We start from the raw sequence: 22,492 nt of genomic DNA, 5'->3' as shown, positions 1-22,492 counted from the left end.
CATTTAAAATCGATTAAAAACAGTATTATGACCGGTTAGGAGCTTCGAAGCAAATCCGACACACGAGTTTCAATTTACAACACGTCAGTGCAGGATGCATAGCTACAGTTTCACAATAAAATAAGTTTCGTAGACCAGTGTAAAAATTTTCTTCAATATAAATTTCCACTCCTCCTCAACCTTGCAACTACGAAGTTTGAACCCACATGTTTCTGCGAACAAGTTTTCTCCGTAATGAGGAGCTCATAACTTATCCACAGAAGCTCACTGGCAGACTATAACTTAAAACCTTGTATTCGAATGAGAAGTTCAAATGGCTCTGAGCACTATGGGACTTAACATCTATGGTCATCATTCCCCTAGAACTTAGAACTACTTCAACCTAACTAACGTAAGGACAGCACACAACACCCAGTCATGACGAGGCAGAGAAAATCTCTGACCGCGCCGGGAATCGAACCCGGGAACCCGGGCGTGGGAAGCGCGAACGCTACCGCACAACCACGAGCTGCTGACGAATGAGAAGTGCTCAGAAAGTGCTTTAGCGAAAAGCACAATAAGTAGTACTCATTGACATGCAACGTTTCATTGTGTTGTAACACCCCACCCGTTGCTTGTCCGATTTTTGCGTGTGTTCGCCCCTGACAAAGAACTTACAGAGAAATTGGGAGTGGAACTGTAAGCAAAAATGGATAATGCTAGAATTAAATGTGGCTCTGTCATCCCTAATTAATTTGCGGTGGTAATGTTGACGATAAATCACACCTATTTTGCTTCCAAACGTGAACGGTCACGAACGCTTAGGGTGTTCAATGATATCAAACAAAATGGTTCAAATGGCTCTGAGCACTATGGGACTCAACTGCTGTGGTCATAAGTCCCCTAGAACTTAGAACTACTTAAACCTTACTAACCTAAGGACAGCACACAACACCCAGCCATCACGAGGCAGAGAAAATCCCTGACCCCGCCGGGAATCGAACCCGGGAACCCGGGCGTGGGAAGCGAGAACGCTACCGCACGACCACGAGATGCGGGCTGATATCAAACACATACACAAAAGTAAAATAAAGCAAAAGGGTGAATTCAGGATCAACTACTGAAAGGCTCTACAGAATCACAATAATTTTATTATAACATTCAGATCAATGCTGAATAAAACACAATGAACAATTTACAAATTATCCTCCTAACTGGCATTAGCAGTGAACTGTGTTAAAATCGGTCCAAAACACGATCTCTTATAACTTATATACGAAGAACCACTACACCCCAAAGTACCGTGAAACCTCTGTGGAAACAGCAATTGCACGTGATCCAACTACTTAACGTTCCTCCTAACACAGGCGGAGCGATCTCACCGTAATATTCCTGTTGTAGCGGCTGTCTCCGACGGCGACGGCGCCGCCGTGCGGTCGGCGTGTGGCGTCTCGGGAAGTACAATGCTACAGTATTCGAACAACAGACTGCTGTCCGTAAACTTCTCTAATTGCGACAATGTTTCCGTCAGCAATGAGCTCGCGCGGCTAACGTCCTCTCAGAACGAAAGACCGAGAGGGGAGACGACTTGGCTAACGTCCTCTCAGTTCGAGAGCCCAGAACGGAAGACCCTCTACCGAGAGTCGAGCAAGATCGCTCTTCGTCTCTGTTTTCCCACCTCAACTTTTACAAAGCGAATCACATACTAGAAGCTCTCAAAATACCCAGTTTGCCAGTGCTGACCAATGTACGGCCTGGGAATAGAACTCTTTTCCACAATTCTTCCTACAAAATTTCACAAGTAAACTCCGCCCACGCCGGCTGGGAAGAACCACAGCTGTGGGCAGTAACACGTTCACTGGAAGTTTTCTCCTAAGGGACCACTCGAGATTTTCCCGGCAAGATTCCCCGTCGTAGCGAACACAGACTCCTGCATTGAAAGTTTTTGTTATTCGGAACTCCTGGCCTGCCCCACTTGAGCTACTCGAAGGCGTAAAATTAGTGGGACATAGGCGAGAGCACGCACAGGAAAGCCCGTCCAGCTATCCACTGCTCTGTTTTGGTAAACACTTGAACACCTGCAGCCGCGCGTCCCTCAGAGGCTGACGGCCGCTGTGGCCTCTATAAACGGATTACAGAACTTCCTCAGTTCACCATTCATGCCGTTAGACTGTGGCCTTCGGCAGCTGGCTGGGGAGGTAACCGAGCTCTGTCCATCAACAAAGGAGGTAGCTTACAAAACACTCGTTCGACCTATACTTGAGTATTGCTCATCAGTGTGGGATCCGTACCAGATCGGGTTGACGGAGGAGATACAGAAGATCCAAAGAAGAGCGGCGCGTTTCGTCACAGGGTTATTTGGTAACCGTGATAGCGTTACGGAGATGTTTAACAAACTCAAGTGGCAGACTCTGCAAGAGAGGCGCTCTGCATCGCGGTGTAGCTTGCTCGCCAGGTTTCGAGAGGGTGCGTTTCTGGATGAGGTATCGAATATATTGCTTCCCCCTACTTATACCTCCCGAGGAGATCAGGAATGTAAAATTAGAGAGATTAGAGCGCGCACGGAGGCTTTCAGACAGTCGTTCTTCCCGCGAACCATACGCGACTGGAACAGGAAAGGGAGGTAATGACAGTGGCAAGTAAGATGCCCTCCGCCACACACCGTTGGGTGGCTTGCGGAGTATAAATGTAGATGTAGTAGATGTAGATGTCTCGCTTGCAAAATCTTATAATTACAAAATCGCGGAATTCTCGCTGTATTACCTAGCCAGCGTTCCGATGCGTTTGCACATACATTTCCTACACCGTAATTTAGAGAATTACTCCAACAAACAACAATTACTTATCTACAAAGCGATTGTGTTCACGTTAAATGGACTCATGTAAGGTGCAAGACCGTTGCCACCTTACATGAAAGACGAGTTGATGTCAGTAAACTTTGCCCGAAAACGACATTCCTTGTCAGGCTGCGTAAATCCTAACAAACGTCACATTTCATACTTTGATGCCCCCTTGTTCTTCGCATCAGCAGTAAAAGGAAATTTAAGTTTCTTGTCACTGTCATTTCTCATCCAAACAATAGTGTTAGGAATTAAATTTGCCACGAAAGGCATAAATTAGCCACCGTGAAGCGATACGTCTCTATAGGACTACTAGCAGCCGTAGAATAGACTCCTTCACACACTTTGAATAGACATCACGCATTCATATCTACTTCTACATTCATATAATTGATTCGCCTCGTTTAGCAATAAATCCACCGCCTTCAGTGTGAATGCACACCACGTTCGACCATCCGCAGGAATGTCAAAGACGGGAATGTGGGTCGGCAAAGAGACGCACCGAGATCGTCCACGCCTTCGCAATAAACACCGTGTCCGGGTGGCGCAGTGGTTAACGCAGCTGCCTAGCAAGCAGGACATCCCACGTTCGGGTCCCAGTACGGCATATATTTTCACTCGTCGCCGCCGATTCCGCATAACCTCCCGATACAGCTGATATCGTGAAGTTCCTTCTCTTTCCGTTTCTTTCTCCCCTTCCGCCTACAATTTATATAATTTCCTTGACAGCAGTTTTTCGTGTCGAGCAGCATTGATCCGATTGCTCCTCCTCTCCCCTCCTTTTCCCTTCAATTACTCGCTATGAGCCGCCTGGTTGCTCACTGCTGAGGCGTGAGCGCGAGTCAGCTAGCACGAGCAGATCGGAGAACAGGCCTCCTCCAGTCTATAGTGGTGTTTCAGTTACCATATGTGGGTTCAAAATTTCGTCGAAATTTCTGGATACTGGTGACACAGAATTGCACCACACTGCCATGTCTTCGACTGTAATTCACCATCCATAGGAACGTTGGAAACTGGCAGAGTAGGTCTGTTTGAAGTTCGGAGGAACACATATTACCTCCTCATAGGACCATGTCAAGTACAGGACTGAGGTTGTCTAACCAACCTTCGGCTTGCTGACAGCTTTACTCTCTTATGCAACTTATGAGAGCTGTGTGAGAATAGTAATGAGACTGACAACACTGTGAGTGATCTTAAAACGCTGTTGTTTTAAAACTTTGAACATAGCTTGAGAGGTGGCATGAGCCCCTTCTCATATTTATATCTTACGATTCTCCTCTCTAATTGCATGCGGTGGAAAGTTGCTATTCCTTCACACGCGGACTTCCCACGCAGCGTCTCTCGTCACCCAGGTGGTCCGGTGACAGGCGGGCTCCGCTGATCTCGAGAGGGTTAAGCCGACGGGTGTGAGGCAGTCGAGTGAATGCTTTCTAGACGCCGACATTGTCAAGAGACACGCCCGCCAGGGCCTGAAGTAGCGGCTGGGCTAGAGGTTCCGTTACTTCGCAGAAACTTAGCGAAACACTTTCTGGCGGGCTACCAGCGAGGCGTGGGAATGACTTGTGTACCCAGGCAGTTATGGCGGGAAAATTCCCGCGCTTTCTGCAAAATAGTAACTGTGATTGGCTTGCTCAGGGTATAGCTCCGTGACGTCGCAAAATCAGCGCAGAAATTGGCGCCAAGAATCTCCATTGGTGGAATGGTAGTGCTCCGACAATAGAGTGGAATTTTCCGCCGGTTTTCGAGTTGCTGATTGGAACGTTTAACCACGGCCACTGTCGTGGGGGCGGGAATGTTCTGTGTTCGGCCTGTACGGGTGCTCTAGGGTTGTCGGCTCTCGCTTTTCGGTCGAGGACGTCGAAGCAACCAGCCATCGCCTCCGGTACGCCAAATCGTGTTCTTGCAGTTAAGAAGACAGATTGGTAATGTACACTCCTGGAAATGGAAAAAAGAACACATTGACACCGGTGTGTCAGACCCACCATACTTGCTCCGGACACTGCGAGCGGGCTGTACAAGCAATGATCACACGCACGGCACAGCGGACACACCAGGACCCGCGGTGTTGGCCGTCGAATGGCGCTAGCTGCGCAGCATTTGTGCACCGCCGCCGTCAGTGTCAGCCAGTTTGCCGTGGCATACGGAGCTCCATCGCAGTCTTTAACACTGGTAGCATGCCGCGACAGCGTGGACGTGAACCGTATGTGCAGTTGACGGACTTTGAGCGAGGGCGTATAGTGGGCATGCGGGAGGCCGGGTGGACGTACCGCCGAATTGCTCAACACGTGGGGCGTGAGGTCTCCACAGTACATCGATGTTGTCGCCAGTGGTCGGCGGAAGGTGCACGTGCCCGTCGACCTGGGACCGGACCGCAGCGACGCACGGATGCACGCCAAGACCGTAGGATCCTACGCAGTGCCGTAGGGGACCGCACCGCCACTTCCCAGCAAATTAGGGACACTGTTGATCCTGGGGTATCGGCGAGGACCATTCGCAACCGTCTCCATGAAGCTGGCCTACGGTCCCGCACACCGTTAGGCCGTCTTCCGCTCACGCCCCAACATCGTGCAGCCCGCCTCCAGTGGTGTCGCGACAGGCGTGAATGGAGGGACGAATGGAGACGTGTCGTCTTCAGCGATGAGAGTCGCTTCTGCCTTGGTGCCAATGATGGTCGTATGCGTGTTTGGCGCCGTGCAGGTGAGCGCCACAATCAGGACTGCATACGACCGAGGCACACAGGGCCAACACCCGGCATCATGGTGTGGGGAGCGATCTCCTACACTGGCCGTACACCACTGGTGATCGTCGAGGGGACACTGAATAGTGCACGGTACATCCAAACCGTCATCGAAGCCATCGTTCTACCATTCCTAGACCGGCAAGGGAACTTGCTGTTCCAACAGGACAATGCACGTCCGCATGTATCCCGTGCCACCCAACGTGCTCTAGAAGGTGTAAGTCAACTACCCTGGCCAGCAAGATCTCCGGATCTGTCCCCCATTGAGCATGTTTGGGACTGGATGAAGCGTCGTCTCACGCGGTCTGCACGTCCGGCACGAACGCTGGTCCAACTGAGGCGCCAGGTGGAAATGGCATGGCAAGCCGTTCCACAGGACTACATCCAGCATCTCTACGATCGTCTCCATGGGAGAATAGCAGCCTGCATTGCTGCGAAAGGTGAATATACACTGTACTAGTGCCGACATTGTGCATGCTCTGTTGCCTGTGTCTATGTGCCTGTGGTTCTGTCAGTGTGATCATGTGATGTATCTGACCCCAGGAATGTGTCAATAAAGTTTCCCCTTCCTGGGACAATGAATTCACGGTGTTCTTATTTCAATTTCCAGGAGTGTATGTCCGCAGCACCGGCAGACAGGGATTTTCCTAGGTGATAATCAGAGCTCAGCAGAGCGCGCCTGTTCGTCTTTTTCTAACTTTGTTCTGTCTTGGGAAGCAGCAATTAATGTTGGGTTGGCTATGTGTTTTCTCTTAAGATTTGAGTTGCAAGGGATTGGCTCCACATACCACTTCGTCATAATCCACACAATCTAGTTTAGGGACAACTTCACATTCACAGCGTTTGTTTGAGTATCCAATTTGAGCCAATTTGATGTATTGTAAATTTTTCATGTGTTTTTGTTTATTATTTTACGTTTAGTCTTAATAAATCATATTGTTATTTTGGACAGAACTTTCATTCTGTTAATCGGTAGAGCAACCCTATCATTCCTCACTATGTTAATGAAACCTTCGTTTATTTAACTTATTTATCAAATTAAATTATTGCAGGTGCCAAACTCTCTTCTACTCCACTGGCAGGGTTGATTAGAGTCAGTTCGCGTATTTTTTTTAATCCTTGTGCAACAGCAAAAGTCGGAGTTAGAATAGGGGGGGCTTAGAGCATCATTTACATATGTAGATTCTAGAAGAATTTAGTGTTAAATATACTGCTAGCCCCGGCACCTCGCAAGCTGCTAAGATTCAGTGACCGTGTCAGAATTATATTGGAACAAATAAGCCCTCGGTCACAAACATTAAGTCAAAATTGACTTGGTTTCGACGTTACTATGAGCGTCGTCTTCAGAATTAGACTAACTACTCTAAAACATATTAGGTATATAGTACATTAATAAAATTAAAGTTTGTACTGACTGGAACAGATGCAGTACTTACAAGTCACATATTAAAAAAGATCTGAGCCGGAAAGGCGACGTCATGAACAGTCGTGAGATGGCGAGCCGCTAAGGGCTACTCGTACTGTGAACAAGGGTTGCAAGTACTGCATCTGTTCCAGTCAGTACAAACTTTAATTTTATTAATGTACTATATACCTAATATGTTTTAGAACAGTTAGTCTAATTCTGAAGACGACGCTCATGGTAGCGTCGAGACCAGGTCAATTTTGACTTAATATTTGTGACCTAGGGCTTATTTGTTCCAATATAGCTGTTGTTTTACTTGTGTAGATCCTCCGTCTGAGGTTCAGCTCCGTACAGCTAACACGTGATTTTTGTGGGCACCATCAGTGACATTGCGTTTTAGGAAAATCGAACAGAGGAATTTAGAGCAACGTTATGAAGTCAAGTTTTATTTTAAACTTGGGGAATACGAGGTGCTATCCAAAATTTTTGGACTGGTGCTGCCATCTGTTGAAAACCTTACCTTTGGTCTAATAGTCACCATCCCCCTCGAAGTAGTTCCCATCTGCATATACACACCGGTCCCAGCGCTTCTGCCACTAGTCAAACGTATTCTGGAAGTCCTTTACTTTGAGGGTGTTTATCACCGCCAGCGAAGCTTCTTGAATCCTCTCTAAAGTGTCGAACGAACGGCCTTTCAACTTCAGTTTCACTTTTGGGAATAGCGAGAACTCGCAAGGTGCCCAATCTGGCGAGTACGGTGGGTGGGGTACAGTCTCCATGTTGTTTTTTGCTAAAAAGGTCGTGATGAGCAAGGACGTGTGACAGGGCGTAGCTGGCTGGAGTGGCCGAGTGGTTCTAGGCGCTTCAGTCTGGAACTGCGGGACCGCTACAGTTGCAGGTTCGAATCTTGCCTCGGGCATGGATATGTGTGATGTCCTTACGTTAGTTAGGTTTAAGTAGTTCTAAGTTCAAGGGGACTGATGACTTCAGATATTAAGTCCCATAGTCATTTGAACCATTTTGACAGGGTGCGTTGTTGTGATGCAGCAGCCAACATTCGTTGACATGCCCCGTAACCAATACCCACTTCATCCGCAAGGTCTTGAATTGTTCGACGTCGATCCACACGAACCAGTTGTTGAAGTTTGGCAACAATGTCTGGCGTTTTGCGGCTAATGGGCCTTCCAGTGTGAGAATCATCTTCAACGTCTGTACGGCCGGCCCTGAACCGAACATCCCACTCAAACACACGTCTACAGCTCATGCTCTGTCCCCCAAACACTTGCTGAATCATTGCAAGGATCTCCATAGCACTTTTCCCGAGATTCGCACAGAATTTGATATACACGCGCTGTTCTGTTCGCGGATGCATCGTAAGATCGCCACAGGCCAAACACAGAGTATTACGGAAATCACTGTGGAAACGCAACACGTTCTCCCAGCTGAATGCCACTCCGTACACTGACCCATCAGATATGCAGCTCTCGCCACCTAGCGGTGCAAAGATCTACTTACTCCTAGTTTCCAGATGGCAGCACCAGTCCCGAAAATTTTGGATTCCACCTCGTTAGCTAGTGTTACCTTTGAAATTGTGAAACAGTCCAGTGTGTTAATCCGTTCCAGATGTCCACTCCGAGGTTCAGCTCCGTACAGCTATCAAGTGATTTTTGAGGGCGCCATCAGTGGCATTCTGTTTTTGTTGTGTGTTACGATAATGGGACAGAGGAATTTAGAGCAACGTCATGCTGCCAAGCTTTATGTTAAACTTGGGTAATCAGCTAGTGCGACTTGGAAAATTTGAAATAGGCCTATGGAGAACATTTCTTATGAAGAGCACAAGTTTTTCGATGGCACAAATCATTTTTGGAAGGCTGAGAACACGTTGAAGATGTATCTCGCTCAGGGAGACCTTCAGCTTAAAAAAACCGACAAAAATGTCGCACGTGTGCGTGCTCCTGTGAGATCAGACCAACACTTAACAATTACGATGATGAGTGACCTGTTAAACACTTTCACCGCACATCAAATTCTGACCAAAGATTTGCACATGCGAAAGGCTTTTGCCGAAATGCTACAGAAAAACCTCACAAATGAGCAGAAGGACGATCGATGAAACGTGTGCGTTGATATTGCCAATGACTAGGAAATGCAAATGGCTCTAAGCAGTAAGGAACTTAACATCTGAGGTCATCAGTCCCCTAGACTTAGAACTACTTAAACCTAACTAACCTAAGGACAACACACACATCCATACCTGAGGCAGGTTTCGAACCTGCGACCGTAGCAGCAGCGCGGTTCCAGACTGAAGCGCCTAGAACCGCTCGGCCACAGCGGAAGGCAGGAATAGTTCAGTTTTGCGAACATAGGTGATGAATCCTGGAGTTTTGAATTCGTCTCCTCGAGCGAAAGAAGCTCGAATGAGTAAAGCAAAGACCAAAACAAAGCTGAATTACTTTTTTGACACTAGGGGTATCAGGCATAAGGAATTTGTTCCTCCAGGACAAACTGTCAACCAAGCGTTTTACAAAGATGCCCTTGAAAGACCCAAGAAAAGGGATAATCGAGCGAGACCGGACATTGCAGACAAGTGGATGCTGCACCATAACGTCCCATGTCACACAGCCACTTCCATCACTGAATTTTTGACCTCAAAAGGCATTCAGTTCTTTCACACCCCCCCCCCCCCTCCCCTTTTTCACCTGATCTGAGTCCTTGTGACATTTTTCTTTTTCCGAATTCAGAAGAATACGACCGACATGTTAGAGGTCCTACTAGTTGGAGGCTCTGGGCGTTGCTACCAAGATTGGGAACAATGCCTCCGCCGGTGTATAACTGCCGGAGGTAACTACTTCTAAAGGGACAGTATTATTGTTCGAAAAAATGAAGCCGGCCGAAGTGGCCGTGCGGTTAAAGGCGCTGCAGTCTGGAACCGCAAGACCGCTACGGTCGCAGGTTCGAATCCTGCCTCGGGCATGGATGTTTGTGATGTCCTTAGGTTAGGTAGGTTTAACTAGTTCTGAGTTCTAGGGGACTAATGACCTCAGCAGTTGAGTCCCATAGTACTCAGAGCCATTTTTGAAAAAATGAAAACTTAAGTAGTAGCTAAAAAAAACAGTCTCATTACTTTTCTCACACATATCGTATGAGGTAAATGCACGTATCCAAAAATCTCTCTACAGTCATCACAAGCTTGGAGATGATCAGAGACGACATGCTGTCACAGACGACTAGGATTGAGAGTACGACTGAACTGCTGGACAAGCATGCGGACTCAGCTCGTATTTTCAGGCGAGTGCCTTAAGCACCTCAACACGTCTCTCGGTAAGGCAGATCTGGGACAAGGCCAGGAACCACAGCCCCAGGCAAGGTCGGTTTACGCGAGGTACAAGGGCGCACACAAGGCCGCGCAGCTAACTGTACAAGACTTGCCTGCTTGCCTCTTGAAGAGCAAATGAAGTCTCATCAGGCCAAGGCAAGAACCTACTATATGAATATGCATCACTCTGCAATAAAACACTACTTGCCACAACAGAAAAGATGTATAAATAACCAACCAACCCTCCTCCCCTCACACACACACACACACACACACACACACACACACACACACACACGGTAAATATCCAGAATGTCAATAACACTTTTAAATTAATGAGTCACCCTCCAAAAAACGCACCATGAAACAAATGAACCTCAAACAGCCGCAGTAACAGACTAGGTGACAAATGAAACCTTGTGTTTTACGGCAAAATAAATTAATATGTGTGAGTAACAAGCCAGACTTTCCGTTAAGAAACAAAATAAATGTCTTGACTAAGATAACGGGAAACTAAGCTACAGAATCGAAAATCGTAACTAACGTGCTAAATAATGTTATTTTCCAGGCGAAATTAACAAAAAACAGAATAATAAACGCCGTTTTATTCTTTGCAGATGACAGGCTATAAAAACGTGTGGTAGTTAAAGAGCTACCATCCCTAGATAGCTTGCTAGTCTCATATGAGGTATCTTTAAAACTATATAAATATTTTTTTTCCAAAATAGTGTTCCTATCCTAATTTTCGCCATAACATAAACATACAATCTTTCATGTCTCATTAATTGTATACGAGAACTAACACTGAAATTTGACGCCTGATTATGATTTCTTTATGTATATGCAGAGTGTAAATTTCAAGTTGACAAACCAGAATAAACCGAAAAATAAGCTTCACACGAAAAAATATGTAGAATCCAAAGTTGATTATTTTTGAGGGGGGACATCTGCTGGTGCTAAAATTAGTCCACCCACTGGGGTGGGGCGGGTGGCAACTTTAAAATTTCAAGTGAGAACGACCATTTTTTATTGCAGAATCAGATTCTACATAAAAAACTACGTACATTTTGTCTTAAACATTTGTTTGGTTTTCTTGGTAGATGGCGCTGTAATTCAAGAAAATCCATGTTCTCATTTTTTCCGCCCCCAGCTCGTGGTCATGCGGTAGCGTTCTCGCTTCCCACGCCCGGGTTCCCGGGTTCGATTCCCGGCGGGGTCAGGGATTTTCTCTGCCTCGTGATGGCTGGGTGTTGTGTGATGTCCTTAGGTTAGTTAGGTTTAAGTAGTTCTAAGTTCTAGGGGACTGATGACCATAGATGTTAAGTCCCATAGTGCTCAGAGCCATTTTGCCAATCGTTCCTTTTCAGGAGCACCAAATATTAAAGGGGGATACGTTCATCTTTAGTTAGCGAGTCAGTTAGTCTTTTCCTCAGTTAGTCTTTTACTTTGTTTACTCTGTGAATTAATGAGTTCACTCGTTAGTAAGTAGGATATTTGGTTAGTTAGTTAGCTAGTTAGATGATTTGTTGGATAATTAAAAGTTGTGTGGCCTCATGACCACGAAATAAACAAAACTTATCCGAATCTGCGGAAAAAATTAATATTTGGGTCAACATTCGTAAAACTCTAATTCCTCTCTCTCAAACCCCACCCTATGGGGAGAGAGGGAGAATTTTAGTTTTAGTGAATCAAAACTTACGAAGTAAATAAGTATTTTTTATGTATCCGTAACCATTTTCACGCAAAAATGAGAACATGGATTTTCTTGAATTACAGCGTCAACTACAAAGAATCAATACAAAGGTTTAAGAGAAAATGTACGTAGTTTTTTATGTAGAATCTGATTCTGAAATAAAAAATGGGGGTTCCCATTTGAAATTTTAAAGTTGCCTCCCGCCCCACCCTCAGGGGGTGGCGGGCTAATTTTAGCACCAGGAAATGTCCCCCTCGAAAATAATCAACTTTGGATTCTACACATTTTTTTCGTGTGAAGCTTATTTTTCGAGTTATTCTGGTTTGTCAACTTAAAATTTACACCCTGTATAAATAACTATACACCGAAATTCAAATAAACATTTTTATGGCAGAAATAAAGGTACAAACGTACAAAACTAATAGCATCATGTGAGGTATGTAAACGAATACATGCCCGTATTATTTTCACATTAATGTAAGACCAAGCACAACGTTAATGAACACTGTATAATGCCTCAACTCAGTGGCATATATCTTAACTGTACAATATATATGAACTACTGTAAAATATTTGACTCCTAATAATAGCTCCTTTTATAAATGTAAATATTTTTCAGCCAAAAATTCATATAACTTACACAAGAGTTTAATATGTAACAATAATTTTAAGTAACAAAGTAAACAGAAGTCCCACTGAAGACAGGACATGAAATGCTGAAGCATGTCTGGGATGTCTGAGTGATGACAAAACTGTGAACTGGTTTCTTCCATAGTGCAGAATTTCTCTACAGTTTTTTCTTAGCAAGTACAGAAAGAAGAAGAGCTTCAACATCCAAAATGTGATTTTGAAATTCAAATGTTACCATATCACAATAATTTTCTGACTCAACAAAAAAAGATCCACAGAAGACGCCAGGAAAAGTGAGAAAACTAAGCAAACGGCCTCCTGAAGAATGATAAATATCTCTCTAATTTCTCTTCATCAAGGCGTTAACACATCAGCTGCTGTACACATGGACTCTCGAACAAAAAACTGCACTCAGTAGTTGGAAGAAAGCTCAGGTCACAACCGTCGAAAAGAAGGGTAACAAAAGTGATCCACAAAACTACAGGTCCAATATCTTTGATATCCATCATGAACAGAATTACTTCCTAGGTGCTAGCCAGCATGAAATTCGAAAACATGGGTCATCCGAAACACAATTTCTTTCTCACACGAGATCCCGAAAGCCATGCATCGAGGCATTCAGGCTTATTATCGAAAGTACTATCATATTGGGTATGAAGCGAAGTTTGTGGATGGACTGAGGATATCTTGATTGAAAGGACATAGTATGTTATCTTGGATGGGCAACCATCGACACAATCAGTAGTAACTTCAACTCTTCCCCAGAGAAGTGTGTTGGGACTCTTGCTGTTCATGTTGTATATCAGTGACGTGGCAGACCATATGAGCAGTTATGTCCGATTTCTCCCATATGCTATTCTCCGTTATGAGATATTGTCTGAAAAAAGGTGCACAAATATTTCGTCAGAGCTTGATAAGATTTCAAAATGGTGGAGATATTAACAAATAAAATTCCGAAATGTAAAATTGTGCATATCACAAAATTCACTAAAATAGAGTGCTATAGCTACAATATGGATGAGTCATAATAGGAAGCAGCGTCTAATAATTTGTAGGGATACAAATTGGAACGATCACATATGCTCAATCATAGGTAAAGCTGGTGGCATACTTCGGTTCATTACAATATTAGGAAAATCAGACTACAAAGAAGACTGCTTACAGAATACTCGTGTGATTCATCTTAGGATACTGCTTCACTGTGTATGACCCGAACTATATAGGACTGACGGGAGATACTAAACACGTAATCCACAAAGAAGGTGGTGCGAATAGGCAAAGGTTAGTTTGGCAGAAGAAAAAACGTCATGTCGGTACTGAAAAACCTGAACTGATAGACATTTGAGGATAGGCGCATACCATCTCGTGGAATTCTGCTTACACAGTTTCAAGATCCAGCTTTAACCGAGAAATCAAGGAATACAACACCTCCCTTGTTGTTGTTGTTGTTGTGGTCTTCAGTCCTGAGACTGGTTTGGCGCAGCTCTCCATGCTACTCTATCCTGTGCAAGCTTTTTCATCTCCCAGTACCTACCGCAACCTACATCCTTCTGAAACTGCTTAGTATGTTCATCTCTTGGTCTCCATCAACGATTCTTATCCTCCACGCTGCGCTCCAATGCTAAATTGGTCATCCCTTGATGCCTCAGAACATGTCCTTCCAACCAATCCCTTCGTCTAGTCAAGTTGTGCCACAAACATCTCTTCTCCCCAATCCTATTCAGTACCTCCTCATTACTTATGTGATCTACCCATCTAACTCCACATTTCGAAAGCTTCTATTCTCTTCTTGTCCAAACTATTTATCGTCCATGTTTCACTTCCGTACATGGCTACACTCCATACAAATATTTTCAGAAACGACTTCCTGACACTTAAATCTATACTCGATGTTATCAAATTTCTCTTCTTCAGAAACGCATTCCTTGCCATTGCCAGTCTACATTTTATATCCTCTCTACTTCGACCATCATCAGTTATTTTGCTCCCCAAATAGCAAAACTCCTTTACTACTTTAGGAACCGCGAAAATAATACAGTAGTGGAAATCAGTATAAAGGCAGGGTTTCTTAGGAAGTAATGTACGATGTCCGAAGGATACATATATTGAATTTTATATGAAAGTACTAGATACATATAAGACACAAACAATTACGACAGAATTAAATAGTTTCTTTTCGAAACACAAGTAACAAAATAAGGTGTTTGTATTTCCTGGATGGTAATTGGTATAAACGTATCCCGTGTCCTGTCGCGTTACTGCATTGTTAAGAATTTGCACTCCACCATTCTTCATTATTATTTCAAAAATTCTGTTTGGCTCTGATTTTGTTTGAGTTTGTAGTTCTTGGAGTGAAATGTCGCACACTGTTCTCGTATCGCCCTTTTCAGCTCACAAACTGCTTCAAATTACCTTTCATTGCGATTAACTCGCCTTGAAAGTCTTCTTCAAAGGTTTCCCGAGCGATTCAAATGCAGGCTACGTGCAGACAAGGGCAAGACACCGATATCTTTATCTTCAAACCACTTTTTTGTTGGAGCAGAAACATGTACAGATGAATTATCTTGTTGAAACAGTAGACGTTTCTCCCCTAGGTCCTCATACACTCTAACCCATTCTGTTGTCAGCATTCCAGTGCACGTATTAGAGGTCATTTTAGTGTTCACCTAAGCAACGTGTGAGTTACCTGTACTGAAGAAGGCAGCCTAATTCATAACATTTGCACCACCAAAAATTCTGCTCATTTTTACCTGCTTCTCTGTTCTCAGATCATGCCAAACAGATTGAAATCCATCGGGATCATCTAAGATCTTCTCATCACTGAAGATCACTTTCTCCCATTCTCAAGTCTATGCTATGTGCTTTTTAGCAAACTCCAATCTAGCCTGTTTACTTTTGGGTGTTAGAGTAAGTTTCTACAGTTGTTTCTTAAGTGAAAGATGTTTGCCATTTGAAAAAAATTTCTCGTACACGCTTTATAGCGTGTTGGTCTACGTTTCGACAGCAAAACAGCAGTAATTCTCCATGGCGTGGGTTCGACAACTATTTAGTAGGTGTTCGGAGATATGTGGCAACAGATATCTATGCACAGACATGAGATTATTCTAAATTAAGGGTCAGTGGTTCGTTGCGTAAGTTCAGATCAAGGGAATTTAGTGGACAACTGAAACTGTCACCTTATTTAGTCAAACTTTATGCAGAGAGCTTTATGAGGAATGCTGAGTTAGATGAAAAAGAAACCGGAATTAAATTACCTGGGATAAATCTCAATAACTTTATGGCAATATTATGGAAATGGAAAGTGACGTAGACGGAGATTAGACGGGAGATACGATACTGCGTGAAGAATTTGAAAGAACTCTGAAAGAGATAAGTGAAACACATCCCTGGGAGTAGATAACATTCCGTTGGGACTACTGATAGCCTTGGGAATCAGCGTTGACAAATCTCTTCCATCTGCTGAGCAAAATTTATGAGACAGGCTAAATAACCTAAGATTTTAGGAAGAACATAATACCCATTCCAAAGAAAGCAGGTGCTGACAGGTGTGCAATTAACAGAACTATCAGTTTATTAAATCACGGCAGTAAATTCCTAACACTAGTTCTTTACAGAGCAATGGAAAAACTGGTGGAAGCTGATCTCGGGAATAATCAGTTTGGATACCGGAAAGATGTAGGAAAACACGAAGCAACAATGACCCTACGACTTCTCATAGAAGATAGATTAAGGAAAGGTAAACCTGTGTTTATGGCTTTTGTAGACCTAGAGAAACCTTTTGTCAGTGCTGACTGACTGAGTGACTAGAGCGCTACGTGACGTTACCAACATAAAAACCTAAACAGCCTACTTACAACTGGAGTACTCTCTTTCAAATTCTAAAGGTGGCCGGAGCAAAATACTGGGAGCGAAAGGTTGTTTATAATTTGCACAGAAACCAGACGGGGGGCGTGAAAGGGCAACAGTGTTTGAGAAGGGAGTGAGGTAGAGTTGTGGTCTGTCCCGAATGTTACTCAGTCTGTACATTGAAAAAGAAAAATTTCGAGTAGGAACTACAGTCCAGGGAGAAGAAATACAAACGTTGAAGTTCGCCGATGACATTGTAATTCTATCAGAGACTGCAAAGGACTTGGAAGAACGGTTGAACGAAATGGACTGTGTCTTCAAGGGATGATATAAGATGAACATCAACAAAAGCAAAAGGAGGATATATTTAAAGTAGTCGAATTAAATCACGTGACGCAGGGGGAATTAGACTAGAAAATTAGACAATTAAAGTAGCTGACGAGTTTTGCTATTTGGGCAGCAAAATAACGGATGATAGTCGAAGTGGAGAGGATATAAAATATAGACATAATGGCAAGAATAGCGTTTCTGAAGAAGACAAATTTGCTGCCATGGAATATAAATTTAAGTGTCAGGAAGTCTTTTCTGAAAGTATTTGTATGGAATGTAGCCATGTATGGAAGTGAAACACGGATGATAAACACTTTAGACAAGAAGAGAAAGCTGAAGATTACCGTAGATGGGTAGATCACGTATGAGGCGGCACTAAACAGAGCTGGTAAAAAACGAAATTTGTGGTGCAACCTGACTAGACGAAGGGACCGGATGGTAGGACACATCCTGAGACATCAAGGATCACCTATTTAGTATTGGAGGGAAGCGTGGAATGTAAAAATCGTAGAGGGAGACAAAGAGATAGAGGAAATAATGAGATCCACAGGGTGTGGATTGCAGTAGTTACTCGGAGATGAAGAGGCTTCGATGGGACAGAGTTGCATGGAGAGCTGCATCGAACCAGTCTTCTGATTGAAGACTTCAACAATAACAACAACAACCTTAAATATGCAAATGATATCATGTTGATGGCAGAAAGTGAAGAAGAGTTAGAGATACTCTTACTGAAGGTGAAAGAAGAAGGTGCATAGGCAAGTCTCAAGCTGAATTTCAAGAAAACGAAAATTATGGGAATAACATCTGTCTCTTCATGACATATAGGAGGAGAAAAAAGGAGTTGTTCTGTTATCTCGGCTTTCAGATTCCTGCTGATGGTTACTGCAGCTTCGAAACCAAGAGATGCTTGTTACTTGGCACAAAGGCAGTGTCGTTCAACCTTCATAATGTTTTAAGAAGCAGAGTCACACCATTAACAACAAAGATCCATATAGTAAGGGTTATCGTCTTCCCAGTTGTGATGTTCGGATCTGAGACCTGGACCATAAGAAAGGCAGAGCGGTGTAGAACAGACACCATTGAACTGTGGTGTTGGAGAAAACTCCTTAGAGTTCCACGGACCGCAAACATAACTAGTGTGTAATATTGAAACAGTATCAAATAATGTAGTTCATGAAATAAATTCATGGCTTGTGGAAAATAATTTGATGCTAAATCACAGTAAGACTCAGTTTTTACAGTTTCTAACTCACAATTCAACAAGAACCGATATTTTGATCAGACAGAATGGGCATATTACAAGCGAGACGGAACAGTTCAAGTTCCTAGGCGTTCGGATAGATAGTAAACTGTTGTGGAAAGCCCACGTCCAGGATCTTGTTCAGAAACTAAATGCTGCTTTGTTTACCATTAGAACAGTATCTGAAATAAGTGACAGTTCAACACGAAAAGTAGTCTACTTCGTATATTATCATACACTTCTGTCGTATGGTATTATTTTTTGGGGTAATTCTTCTGATTAAAAAAGGGTATTTTTGGCTCAAAAACGGGCTGTTCGAGCTATATGTGGTGTAAGTTCGAGAACCTCTTGTCGACCCCTATTCAATAGTCTGGGAATTCTAACATTGCCCTCACAGTATATATTTTCTTTAATGTCGTTTGCTGTTTGCAATATTAGTCTATTCCCAAGAGTTAGCAGCTTTCACTCAGTTAATACTAGGCAGAAATCAAATCCGCATGTGGAATGCACTTCCTTGACTCTTGTGCAGAAAGGAGTGCAGTATTCTGCTGCATCCATTTTCAATAAGCTACCACAAGAACTCAAAAATCTTAGCAGTAGCCCAAACTCTTTTAAGTCTAAACTGAAGAGTTTCCTCATGGCTCACTCCTTCTATTCTGTCGAGGAGCTCCTGGAAGAGCTAAAAAATTAAGCAAATTCCAGTGTTACATTGTTGATTTTCTTTATTTAAACTTAAGACTTATCGCCTGAATATGTTTCTTATATTTCATTTTATCTGTTTCTACTATCTTGTTATAATTCCATGTATTGACTCGTCCCATGACCATGGAGACTTCTCCTTAATTTGGTCCCACGAAACAATAAATAAATATATAAAAAATAAAAAAAAGGTCAGTATTACAGCGAGTAAAACCAGATTTTTCCTTGGACGGTCTGAGACTGAAATACGAAGTGACCTATTTCGGACACATTATGAGAAGGCATGATCCACTGGAAGAGAGGTTAATACTGAGAAAGACCGAAGGCACAAGGAGAAGAAGGTGGGAGATGATTCCAACCTAGAAAATCTGCGGGAGGTAGTGCAAGACAGAAGAAATCGGCGAACTTTAGCTCTCAGGGTCACGCAGATTCGGAATCGACTAAACGGATGGAGAGAGAGAAAGAGAGAGAGAGAGAGATCAGCGTGAGTTCACTTCCATGCCCTTCGATCCAATGTAGCACGTTTATGGCCTTGTGTTTTCCTGCTGTAAGATGCCGTCACAGAAGACGTCAAACATGAAGGGCTGCAGATGGGCTGCAATAGTGTTCACATAATCGACAGCAGCCATGGTGGCTTCGATAGCTATCATATCCACCACGGAAGCTCGGAGAATGTCCGCCATAGCACAGACACAGAATCCGAAGAGGCGAAAGGACACGTTTTGTTTACTTTATTAATTGTGCATTTTTGCTACTGCGCTTACCTACAAGTAAACAGTTGTTTGGTGTACTGTAAGATGCCGTCACAGAAGACGTCAAACATGAAGGGCTGCAGATGGGCTGCAATAGTGTTCACATAGTCGACAGCAGCCATGGTGCCTTCGATAGCTATCATATCCACCACGGAAGCTCGGAGAATGTCCGCCATAGCACAGACACAGAATCCGAAGAGGCGAAAGGACACGTTTTGTTTACTTTATTAATTGTGCATTTTTGCTACTGCGCTTACCTACAAGTAAACAGTTGTTTGGTGTACTGTAAAAGTTAGAAATACATACAGTAATGAGCAGTAGTACAATACAGAAACGGAACGAGCGGTTCCCACAAAGTGGCTGACAGCAGTACATAAGAAAAATGAGTTTTCCGTTTATCTTGCTGTAAACAATAAAATCTCATTAAAAGAGAAAAAATTCTATATGTCAATGGAGCGAAGCTACATCAACTCCTGGAATTAGTTTTTCGGCCTCCTCCTTTACAAAATTAAAAATGATTTGTTTACGATTTACTCTTTTTCTTCACTACTGTGTATAATACCTCTCATTCGATTCTGAGGAAACTAACTGGCGCACAAAAATTATTTATTTTGTATCTTATAGTATCGCGTTATAGCTTGATGACGAAGTGCGTATTTCTTCAAAAATGGCTCTGAGCACTATGGGACTTAACATCTGTGGTCATCAGTCCCCTAGAACTTAGAACTACTTAAACCTAACTAATCTAAGGACATCACACACATCCATGCCCGAGGCAGGATTCGAACCTGCGACCGTAGCAGTCCCGCGGTTCCGGACTGAGCGCCTAGAACCGCTAGACCACCGCGGCCGGCTCGTATTTTTTCGATATTGCTCATAGTTACTGTGTTACTTAATGTCCATTTAGTCTATACCATCAGATTTCAACGGGCTTGCGGCGAAAAATGTGGTCGCTGGCTACTTTACGTTTAATGTAGGTTAATTCTTACAAACATCTGTTAACTTCATTTGTAATATTATACGCTCATAATGTGTTTTAATTTTCATTAAGTTATGTTATTCTTTAAAAACAGTCATTCTGTGAAATCAAAGCAACCTGTATATTGTGATGTTTCTGAGAGAGAACGTATCTGACACTGTTGTGTTTGTAAATCTGCAATCTCTGTGATAACTTCACACGTGGCAAATTCTTTTTGGTGTGTGTGTGTGTGTGTGTAGTGCTTTGCACAAGATGGTGATGTTCAAATTACGTAAGTGCTGGATATATTTAGGAAGATTTGATGTCCGTAGCTCGTGGTCGTGCGGTAGCGTACTCGCTTCCCACGCCCGGGTTCCCTGGTTCGATTCCCGGTGGGGTAAGGGATTTTCTCTGCCTCGTGATGACTGGGTGTTCTGTGATGTCCTTAGGTTAGTTAGGTTTAAGTAGTTATAAGTTCTAGGGGACTGCTGACCATAGATGTGAAGTCCCATAGTCCTCAGAGCCATTTGGACCATTTTTTTTTTTTTTGATGATTCGAAAAATACAATCCTGCAACTTCGCAACAAAATCTCGCGGAATTTTCGACGTAAGTACCATAACCACTTAACCTCACATATTTATTTACGCTGTATTTCATCGTTTGGAGGTTAATTATTTTCACATAGGGCGCTTCTAACACTTTTTTTCTACCGTAGGGCAACAACGCACCACAAAAATACTTCGCCACAGTGGAATAATAAAAATCGAAAATGGACGCTAATGTAAAATGTATTTTGAAAATCATGTGAACAGCCGTCTGATGATGAACTTGCCAGTTCGAAACCGGTAACGGCGCTATTTACCTAAACAAATAGCAATATTAATTGTAATAAAAATATCCACGGGTGTACTGCCGGTCTACAGCGTCCAACGGGCACAATATTTCGGCGATCATACATGTCGCCATCATCAGGTGAACTGACAGACTGAGCTCCTGTGAACGTGCCGGCACGGAGACCCGTACGCTATGGCTGCTCAGAGGGATCAGTTCACCTGATGATGGCGACATGTATGATCGCCGAAATATTGTGCCCGTTGGACGCTGTAGACCGGCAGTACACCCGTGGATATTTTGATTATCAAATACGCCGGGAGAAACTCAAGAATCACAATATTAATAGTGGCTGGTTGCTGTTTTTTTCTTTGTAAGAATTAACCTACATTAATTGTATACAGCCACGGTCTCACCGTGTCAGTTTTAGACAAAATAGTACTTTACGTTTGGTTCAGCGTAAGTGATAAACTGCTGTGTACTAAATGTAGCTAACATATCGAAATTCTTTTTAAAGTTGGAAGCAAAGCCAGATATCATTACAGTAAGGAGAAAATAGGAGCTAAAGTATTTTATTTGAGTGTGCTGGCGCCGAGCACACTGAATGAACGCGCCACGAACAAGTTTCAAAATGGCTCTGAGCACTATGGGACTCAACTGCTGAGGTCATTAGTCCCCTAGAACTTAGAACTAGTTAAACCTAACTAACCTAAGGACATCACAAACATCCATGCCCGAGGCAGGATTCGAACCTGCGACCGTAGCGGTCTTGCGGTTCCAGACTGCAGCGCCTTTAACCGCACGGCCGCTTCGGCCGGCCACGAACAAGTACTGTAACCGTAGCTCACAATCAGTCGTGAACAGTTTGTGCAAATAGTGGTATGTTTCTCAAATTAGTGATCCAGATTTATTGTTGTAATTACTGCTGGAAGAAAATAATGAAGAAGGAAACAGTCCACACCAATAGCTGCATAATGGAAATGCTGAAACACAAATCATACTTAGGACAAAGCTTGAAAAAGTTTCTTTATAACATTCATAATTATCTTTTATTAAATTAATATTATTCATATTACATAACACATTAGAGTCAACTTACAGGCTACAACTGTGATCACTCCCATCTCAGGTACTGTTTCCCTTTCATGTCCTTCGACTCTTATAAGTGTAATTTTGTTTCTTTAAAAATTGTAAATTACCTTTCGCCTGTTCCCCAGTTTCTAATTCATCAGGTT

This window comes from Schistocerca nitens, chromosome 8 (assembly GCF_023898315.1).
Source record: "Schistocerca nitens isolate TAMUIC-IGC-003100 chromosome 8, iqSchNite1.1, whole genome shotgun sequence".
Classification (NCBI taxonomy): domain Eukaryota; kingdom Metazoa; phylum Arthropoda; class Insecta; order Orthoptera; family Acrididae; genus Schistocerca; species Schistocerca nitens.
This window is presented reverse-complemented; position numbering follows the sequence as displayed.